Source organism: Tachypleus tridentatus, chromosome 6 (assembly GCF_004210375.1).
Source record: "Tachypleus tridentatus isolate NWPU-2018 chromosome 6, ASM421037v1, whole genome shotgun sequence".
Classification (NCBI taxonomy): domain Eukaryota; kingdom Metazoa; phylum Arthropoda; class Merostomata; order Xiphosura; family Limulidae; genus Tachypleus; species Tachypleus tridentatus.
Window position 1 is genome coordinate 120,271,055 of NC_134830.1, and position 10,664 is coordinate 120,281,718.

The 10,664-nt window shown below is 34.0% G+C and overlaps 1 long non-coding RNA gene across 1 annotated transcript in view; it reads left to right on the forward strand.

Moving 5' to 3' along the window:
• The window catches only part of LOC143253457 (uncharacterized), a 52,740-nt gene extending 51,776 nt beyond the window's left edge, over positions 1-964 (forward strand). The window contains exon 6 of the long non-coding RNA XR_013029640.1: positions 880-964. This is a non-coding gene — a long non-coding RNA (uncharacterized LOC143253457). The remainder of the gene's footprint in view (positions 1-879) is intronic.
• Positions 965-10,664: the final 9,700 nt, after the last annotated feature.

Below are 10,664 nucleotides of genomic sequence, written 5' to 3' on the forward strand. Positions count from 1 at the left end.
TGTACCAGTGAAGTACTCTAGTGTATGTGTCATGAAGTCTGTGAATTAACTAACATATATTGTAAGTAACTGCTTAAAACAATGTGTTTTATAAAAAGTGAAAGAATAATGTTTGAAAATGTAAAATATGTGATATACCTTAACTATTTGTTTATTATAATTAAAATTAATATTTTCTAAAATCATTATATATCGCATTTTCGAAGAGAGGAAACATAACATAAACGTCATTGTTGGAATGAAGTGTTGCAAAAACGAACTGGCTTTACTAAATATTAGGAATTGTTAATCTGAGTGATTTTTCCCAATAATTATTTTATAAACACAACGAATTCATTCAATGAATTATTTTAATTTTCATTGGTTCATAAAGTAATTTGCCAAGGTTTGACTGCCTTGACTTCACTTTTCTGTCCCTCTGTTGGTTGAGCTTGATTTAACAAAATGTATATATTTCAGTTAGCTATGAAAGGTGATGGTAGGGTATACTATGGAGTAGGGTGGTGGTACTTGCCCAGTCATTTTTGACACGATATACCCTGGTATAAGATATAATAACGAGACGAAAATAATGAAAGTAACCCAACCTACTATTTTAGTTAAACAGATCAGTATTAGATGTCTATCACTTTACTATTACAGTTTTAGTAATAATTATGAAGTGTTTTATTATTTCATTTATATATGTATTATTCCGTAATGATACAGAGTTGACCATGGTGAAGGTTTTTGCTAATAACACATTTTGGTTATTTTAGAATGTTTTTGTTATCGTGTGTTAATGTGTTAACTTGGAAGACTTTCTTTATCTATGTTATGATTAAAGTGTAAAATATTTAAGTTCTGGTTAACAATATAGTGTCATACGTTTCTTTTCAGACTCTGGCTTAACCTGATGTGGTTTACAAGTGTCTAACATGTTTTTCTTTGGTTTTGAATATTCAATAAATTGGTTTATATAATATTAAGCAGGTGTTTCAATAATACTGCTCAGCCATTTCATGTCTGTCGAACTTTGCAACGTATGTGAATGAAGATGGTATTTGGGCACGTACTTATAAAATTTGCTATCCTCTTATTTTAAAGTTGTAAATTTTCGAACATGGTTTTAAATTTACCTTATTTTATAAAATTAGAATAACACAAATGCAGTAAGCGTAACTATGTAATTAGTTTACAAAAGAATACTGGAAATTACAGTAATATTTCGGTTACCGTACGTCACGTATGTGTATAAATATACACATTACTAATTAATCATAAATGTTTAAATTTTAACTAGATTTCTTAAAACATAGAAAGTAAGTGAGAAATGCATTGAAAAACATTATTTCAAGATACAGCACGTGCGTTTCTAAGCCTTGTGGATAGAGTGTGGAGATTATTTTTGTGGGCTTCAAAAATTAACTTTTTAAAAATGAAAAATATATCAAATTACTGAATGAGTATCCTCAAAATCCCTGTAATTTAGTACGGTCTCTAAGTAAAGTATATATGGGTTGAAAAAATCCCATTCCTATTAAGAGCAACGACGTTTTCATTACACATCTACAGTTTCGGCAAAATTATTTCTTTCGCTTTTGAGACGGGAGGTTCTTATTTTATATTTAGCTTGTATATATCTCATATTCGAGTTTCTAAATCCTCCGGTACTTGTAAATATTATATGGTGGGCGTAATAACTAGAAACTGAGCAGTAAGACAACTGGACGTGTTATGTGACACAATAACCGATACTTTTTTCTATATATTTTCTTCTAAGTTAAGAAATTAAAACGTATATAATTTTAAACTTCAAATTATAAATTACGTTTTGCTGCCAATCTCATTGACTTACGTGGTAAACATGTTATTTAACAAAACTTTAAAAATAACACTCCAAACGTTGTGATAAGTTTTTATCTTACAAACAACCAAATATTTTAAAGAGAAAAAATATATATAATCTATACTCTTGGATAAAAAGAAATTCATAAATGAACAGAGACAATGGATGGAACTTAAAAGTAAACTACCATTCGAGAAACAACATATTATACCAATAGGCCTGAAACTATTTAGCACTTCCATATTCTGGAGTATCACACAGTCTCACAATTTATTTTTAACACTGTCTTTTATCCTTTCCAATTATTATTGTTTCTTAACAGTCTCTATTTTCATTCTCACACGTTGACCAAAAACAGACTGTGACGTAATAAAGGTTTCAAAATAGACGCTAAAAGAGGAACAATGTCAACAACACACTAGCACACGTGAGTTTCGAAGGGGGTGAGAATTACCTGAGAAAACTATATGATTGTCTTAACATGTCTGCAATTATAGCAATTATGAAGCAAATTGCGTGCATGAAGTAAACTTGCGCAGTTAATAGCCAGCCTTATTGTCGAATAACGACCAGTGGGCATCATAACGTACCTGATTCCGTGGAAATTTAGTCTATATTTACGTATGAGTAGGAGCCATAGTGTCTAAATTCGCCAATGAGTTTATATATATTTCAACATATAAATTTCCCATACTTTTGTGACTGATAAGTACTGTAGGCAGTCTGGAAAGAAAAATGTTCAAATTCCACATTGAAATGTCCTACCTACATACTTTTATAAATCCAGTGGCGAATTTAGGCCCTATGGCTCGTTAGCTTCAAAATGTGCGACTGCGCGCTATTTCCGTTCATTGCGTGCTAATTCCCATTCATCTTGTAGAAGCTGATATTAAATGAACAAGAAGATAAAAAATTATAAAGACCAATATGCTGTCAGTACTGTTTCGGCCCTCGCTATTATGACCTGGGAAATCGTACCCGGATTGGAAACCTGCCATGTTTAGCATATCGTAAAACGATGCAAGGGGTAATTTTGACTTGTGGTCAGTCGGGATATTTAGCATATCATAGTTCTAGCTTTTAAAATCGTCAATCACTTTTTTGAGTTTTATATTCAACGCATTCCATCTCATACATTTCGTGAGATAACAGTGAAGAATACATAGTCAGACCAACATGTATGTATGTTACTAAAAAAAGTGTCATAATATGTACTGTTATTCGGAAGGTATTCCAACTGGCATTAGTTACATCATATGTATACAATGACAAAGTTGTATTAAATTTTACAATGTTAATTTCAGAATACACATTTAGGAAGAAAGAATTTACATAAAATACAGGTGAATGTATGGACTTTCAGAACAACAGAAACATCTGTGTAACAACACAGCTAAATTATAAAATATATACACTATAATTATATGTATAATTATATATTATTGACAATATTTTTGTTTATAAGGTGACAGCACGGCTAATTAAGCATCTATTTTGTTTCAAATATTACTACTACATTGTGCATTCTATATGTGTGAATGTTATATATATTAAATATAAAATCATTTTTACAGTGTCACATTATTGTGCAGTATTATGTATATATAACAACATTAAAGAGACATACACAGTTTGGCAATCTTTACATAAATTACTAGAACAAAATGTAAATGTATGATGAGATAAGGGCCTCATACATAAAAGGAATACATTACGTATAGCATTTTTAATAGTTTAACTGATCATAATACATGATACATAATAGTAATTATTTTGGTATACACAGACAAAGTATTCATATTTACTCTTTTTGGAGTTCTTCGAATTATAACATTTTGCAATAATATAAAAAGAATTATTGCAACATACAGTTTTGATTTTAACAACTATATACTCATGGAAGGAGATACCTGAGGCCTTTTTACAGTTATTTGTGCAATTAAAACAATGACAGCTCTCGGGCATTGTTTGACAAGTTGGCAATTATCCGTCAGTGATGGCTTGGCATGGCCAAGTGGGTTGAGGCGTTCGACCAAAAAATGAAAACGCGAACACTTTCAGCTATCTCTTAAATAAACATTTTGAAATACTTTTATTGTATTCACAGACTGACAGAGAGAACACTTCTAAAACAGAAGGTCCGACATTGTCGGGTTATTAGGGTGCTAAACTCGTAATCTGAGAGGCGCAGGTTCGAATAATCGTCACACTAAACATGCTCGCCCTTTCAGCCGTGAGGGCGTTATAATGTGACAGTCAATCTCACTATTTGTTGGTAAAAGAGTATCCAAAGAGTTGGCGGTGGGTGGTGATGACCAGCTGCTTTCCCTCTAGTTTTATACTGCTAAATTAGGGACGGCTAGCATAGATAGCCCTCGAGTAGTTTTGGAGAGATATGAAGGTAGATTTTGATTAAACTTTGCAGAATGGACGATAACTGCGTGTTGTGGAGACACAAGTGTAAAGGACAAAGTGTATAATGTAGTTTTTTTTCTGAATTTTTATCCAAATGTGTAAATTACTACTGTATACAGTACAAGTTTTGAAATAAAACATTGAATTTGAATATATTACTAGTTTCATTTTACGTTCACTTACTGATAAAGTATATTTTAGTACAACATACAGCTTTCATAGTAATTTTAGTTTTTAGAACAGGTACAATGTTTCGTTCACTGTTGCGATCATTATAAAGAAGACAAGTTTTTATAGTAAAGAACGTTTTAGTATTTAAATCAATACTGAAAATCTAACAACGTGTTTAAATTATAGAAATGACTGTAGTTACTTATTCATGTAAATATTAATGTATCTCAGAACAGTTTTGTAAAAGTGTTAACACCCATACCAGCCGTCCTGAGATACATTTTTATTTTAAGTGAGTTAATATTAATCCCCATGAATTTTAAAATTATTTAGGAATAGTTAAACAAAAACAATAGAAAGATGAATCAATATAAAATCTGTGTAATATTTTATGCAACATACATAAACTAAGGAGCATATGAGGAAGAACTATCAAAGATGTATAGAGACAAGTTTGGGTGTTTTTAACAATGGAATTGTTTGATTTTATAAATAAAGTTTCTCCGATTTTTCTTCTGTTAATGTCAGGATCACGTTTTAGTCCTGTGATGTTCTGTTAAAAAAACTGTTTATTTTTAGTCATGTTTTCATGGACTTGGGAAGATGTTTATTGTTGTTCTTTTGGCCTGACTTTCAAGTATGTGTGTGTTTTTAATGTATTAACAGGTTCAATAACTTCTGTAGTTAACGTTAATGAAACATTTAGTTTAGTGTATAATTTCTTTATCGATGTTTTCTGTTGTGTACATAGTGTATCCTAAATTTAGAGTGCCTTTTAAAGTGCCTAGATTTTGGTGGTTTACATGATTAGAAAATCAATTTATGTAATTTTCGTTGTATGTGTTTTTTCTATTAATTTTAGTGGTGAAATCTTGAGGGGGGTCGTGTGATGTTAACGTTTGAAATATTAATCGTATCGTTTTTCTCTGTGAAATATTTGTTGTTTTTTTGTAGATTGTTTATATTAGAGAAAATATGTTTGTTTATCTTGACAAACAAAATCACAGAAAACTTCATCTGTATATCTAAACAAAATTGTAGGTTTCTATTTGGAAGTGACTGATTCGTGCTGTACAATAATGTGATACAACAAAATAACTTTCAACTACCAGACAATGTATTTTCCCACGGCTTCTCTGTTTGACTGAACTATATACGCATTTTTGTATTGAAAATAAATAAACGTGGCTAGTCGTAACATTTCAATAAGATGTTCGTGTTTTATATTGATTCTCTTTTTTGAAATCTTATGAAATGTTTTCTTCAGCAAAGTTGCATTGCTTCGTGACAAGAGGTTTGAAGAAACAGGTTTAAGACATCAAAGCTAAACATAATAACCTTACTGTATAAACTACGTAAGTGTTGCAGAAGATGTGGAGTGCTGTTTAATCGGGTGCTTATTTTGGAAAAATAACTCGTTAAAATGTTTATGAAAGTTGTAGTTTAGAAAGTTATAATGATACATGATTGGGGGTAAGGTTTTATGAACGTATGGTAAACCGTAGCTTTTGTTGTTCTAACTTGGTTTGCATGCAAAAATAAAATAAAATTATAGTTTAATAGTTTTTATTTTAATTGTATTTTGAGTAGATTTCTGGTTCTTTTGTTGTGTATTGGGTTAGTGTCAGTATTTGACTGAACAAACTTAGACATATCATTCAATATATTTTCCATTAAGGAACAATACTGTTTGATTGTTAAAATAAAGATAGAATTTCCTTTATCGGTTCTTTGAATGACAATATTTTCTTTGTTCCCAACACGTTTTAAGCCTCTTTTTTCTTCTGATGTCAAATTTTGTTTTATAGGTTTACTTTTGTTCAGTATTTATGAAGTTTTTCACTGTATTGATCAACAAAGTTTATTAATAGACCCGCTTTTGGTTTGTTATGGAAATTGCTCATTAAATTACTCTTGCTTTTGGAATGTTAAATGTTTCTGATAGCTCTTCTTTGTCCACAGATGAATTAGACGCAGATTCTTTTTGTGGTCTTTGACCACAATAATTGTTGTTGATTGGATTTACGATTTGGTTCTATTATTACTTTTCTGCAGAGGTCTTCAAGGCTGTTTTTTAAATTTAACACTGGAATGGTGAAATGAGTTACTGCGTAGAGTACACATTTATTTAGGACTGTAGTGTGAGGTTCACTGAGTTGAAAGTTCGTAAACTGATTGTATTGTTCGTTACAGTGTCTGGATATTTTTGTTTTTGTTTTTTTAACTGACGGACAGATTTTCTAGCTCTCTGTCTAGCCTCCAATTGATAGCTAAGCCTTTATAGTAGTTAGTTTTATGTATTGACGAAAGTTTAATCGTCAGAGGAAGTTAAACTTGAAAGTTTGCTTCGGAAATTCACTTCATTTTTGTAGAGAAATTTCAGTTTTGTGTTTCTCTCTTATAGTTTGTTTTAAACGATTTGTTTAGGATTTTTCAGTGATATATTTTATTTTTTTGGTTGCCTGAAGGTTCACTTTTACCTTAAGAAAGGTTGGTGTCAATTTTTCTCATTTGCAACTTTTTTAGAAACGTTAAACTTAAAAGTATATTTTTTGAATTTCATCAATTTTTTGCAATAAAATAATTTTTTCTTTGCTATCTCGCCATAACAGTCAGATTGTTTCGGTAAAACTTAAGTCGGTTAATGGTAACATTAGGCTTAGTCGGCTTTTTCAAGATACGTGTTACAGAAATTAAGCTAAAAACTTTGATTTTTAAAATATCAAAGACATAAATCTATGCTGAGAACTCCCTTTGACGAAATAAATTATTCATTTTAACTTTTTCTCAACATTCACTGTAATATATTAACCGTTATGCCTATATTAATCGTCAGACCTTCCAAGATCATTAACTTTCCGCCTGTTTTTCGCGGTTTGAATTTCGCGCAAAGCTACTAAAGGGCTATATGCGCTAGCCGTCCATAATTTTAGCAATATAAGACTAGTAGGAAGGCAGCTAGTCATTACCGCCCACCACCAACCCTTGACTGTCACATTATAACGCTCCGACGGCTGAGAGGGCGAGCATGTTTGGTGGGACAGAGATTCGAACCCGCGACCGTTTATTGTCGGTCTGTCTACTTTTCCCACTCATTTCACACTATTTATCTTTATTACCTAATCGTCTGTTCGCTATATTCTTGTCATTAATAATTTTCACACGACAAATGATAATTTCAACAGCAATGGGTTACAAACACAATGTGTGACTATTATCGAATTACGAAATTAAACTCGTTATAACGTTTACTTTAAATTAATAGCTTGTAAATGTCATGTTACGAACAATCATAAGCTATTTACTCGCAAAATAAATTAACAACATCTACACTTACCAGCCTTTTATCTCATCATCATCATTTGCCACTCGATTCCATTAAGGAACATAGGGCCGCAATCACTGCGGTTTCCGTAACAGGAATTTAAGTTAGTAGGTTGTTAGCCCACTGCACCTAGCCGTCCCTAATTTAGCAGTGTAAGACTAGAGGGAAGGCAGCTAGTCATCACCACCCACCGCCAACTCTTGGGCTACTCTTTTACCAACGAATAGTGGGATTGACCGTTACATTATAACGCCCCCACGGCTGGAAGGGGAGCATGTTTGGCGCGAAGCGGGCGCGAACCCGCGACCCTTAGATTACGAGTCGCACGCCTTAACGCGCTCGGCCGTGTCGGGTCCTTTTATCTCATAACAATCATATTTTCTGAACTTCCTGTAACAAAACTAACATGAGTTGTTGTTCTAGTCGTTCTCGAAAATAAACTAATAAACGAAAATGGTGTTAAAAGGGTATGTTTCCAAAATTATAATCTTATCTTTGGATAACATGAAATTTGATTCTCTTATAAAAAAAAGAAAAAATCCACTAGGGTGTCCCAAATGGAACCCGAATTTGGCCGCGGTGCAGATTCCCATTAGCCTGATTAACAGTATTGATAAACTTCGGGAAAAATACGCTACTATCTAAAATATAAAACGCCTCTCGTAGAAACAGACAGACCGCTGACCGCTCAGTAAGGTGAACAAACTCAGTCATACAGGGTTTGAATAAAAATCACACAACAGTGGGATTATTTCTTGACGTGAAACAAGCTTTCGATTCAGTCGAGCATCATGGTCTCAAATAGAAACTGCCTCCATTCAATCTCCCGCCAACCTTAATAAGATAGATATCAAGCTTTTTAGACAACAGAACAACCAAAGTCAAAATCAATATTGCAACATCTCACACTGTTTACCTCTCGGCAAGGTTCTGTACTCAGATATGTAGAATATATCATGTATGTTAATAACATTTCCTTCCCGAAGCTAACGTATATCAACGCCTCTCAATACACTGACGATTTAACAGTATGAAGTGAGTTACATGAAGCCCTGTTGGCGACTTCGAAAGTCCAAACCACCCTCAACAGAGTAACTGTCTGGTACTTGGCGAGTAGCACTGAACACAACCAAAACTCAAGCTATAATCTTCAAGCAAAAAATCACCCGGAAAAATAAATCCGTTCCAAAAATCAAACTTAAAATGCTGGACACATTCTCCCCCACCATTAAATTTCCAGGTATCACATTCAACAGAAAATTAATATGGACCGATCAATTTAAAAACATTCTCGTAACAGTCTTCAAACTGAAGAGAGAATTAAAGTCCCGCGTTCCATCGGGCGTATAGGAAATGTGGCGTTTTGGAGGTACTCTTCCGTCGGTGGTTTCCTGTGCAAAGGGCATGGTTTGTGTATGGTAGGCAGCGTTGGTCTGACGAAGCTTCCGCGAGGAGGTGCTTTCGGTCGGCGGCGAGTAGGTCGGTCAGGAAGGGAAAGGCACGTGTGCACTAGAAAGAATAGTGTAGAGGACAAGCAATTATTTGTTTAAAAAGGCAACCCCTCAGTCCTTATAAGGACCAGTAAAACTATGGGAAAAAATAACAAGATAGTTACGAGGTCAACAGGAGAAGCCATGTCAAATGAAGAGATAATAGAAATCCTGAACAAGGCAATTGAAGAAAAAGCCTCAGACAGTGGAAACTCGGACTCGGACCGGACCAACAAACCAGCCTGCCGACTAAAGATGGAGAACGTAACCCAGAAAAACGGAGACAAAGGAGGAAAAAGACTACGGTGAGGTTTTCAACAATTCTAATACCTCTAAGAACCACAAAACTAACGATACAACCACTGACATAGACAAGGCTAAAATCAATAACACCCCCACCGTTTCAACCACACAAAACGTATTCCTCAGATTGTTAAACACCTAAGATTATATTTCCCAGGCATTTACTTTAAGGATATAAGAAACTTCCCAACGGAAAAGTGATGATAAAATGTACATTATCAGACAACTTCGCCCACGTTTTGGCTCATTGGCCCAAGGATGCCTTAGGAGTCAGAGCCACGATCCAGACACCTAAAAACAACACTACACAACCAACTGCAGTTATCAGAGGTGTCGATTTTGACATCGAAGAAAACGAAATCACGGAAGAACTTAAAATGCAAGGCTACGACATAACAAAAACCGAACGAATAATCTCATTTAAACGAAACAAAAAAAACTCCACTTGTCAAAGTAACCGTAAACACGAAAGGTGAACAAAACAAATTACTAAAAGACAGTCGCTTCCCATTCTTTAAAAAACACATGATCGAACCAAAGAAACCACATCAAAAACCAATCCTACAAATGTTGCAAATGCCAAAAGTTCGGACACACTAATGTTAATTGTATGACCAAAGACATATGTGTGAGATGTAAAGGACCGCACGAGGTCGCTCAGTGCCTCAATGAGCGCAATCAAATCACATGTGCAAACTGTCAGGGCTCTCATGCAGCCAGTTACAAAGGCTGTCCCAAATACACACAGATCAGAAACAGAATTCTATTTAAAAATATGAACACCAACACACAGCCCCTCAACAACTCATACCACAAAACAACCACTACTAGAAACTCCAACATTCTTACAGACCACAAACACAGCCACCCAACCTCAAACAACGCCCACATATGCCGAAGCTACACGCACAAAGACAACTCACACCTTCAACCCCACCGAATTCACTACAAACTTACTGGCCATGTTAATTGAACTGAGTGAATTTCCCACTCTCGAACCAAAACACGAGTCCCTCAAGGCTCTTTGTAGTCTGGCCAAAAACTACTTCCACCTTCCTAACCTCAAACCACATCACTTATCACTTAAAATTTATGCAAGGGAAGTAGCACAACAAAATGATCAAACACATTA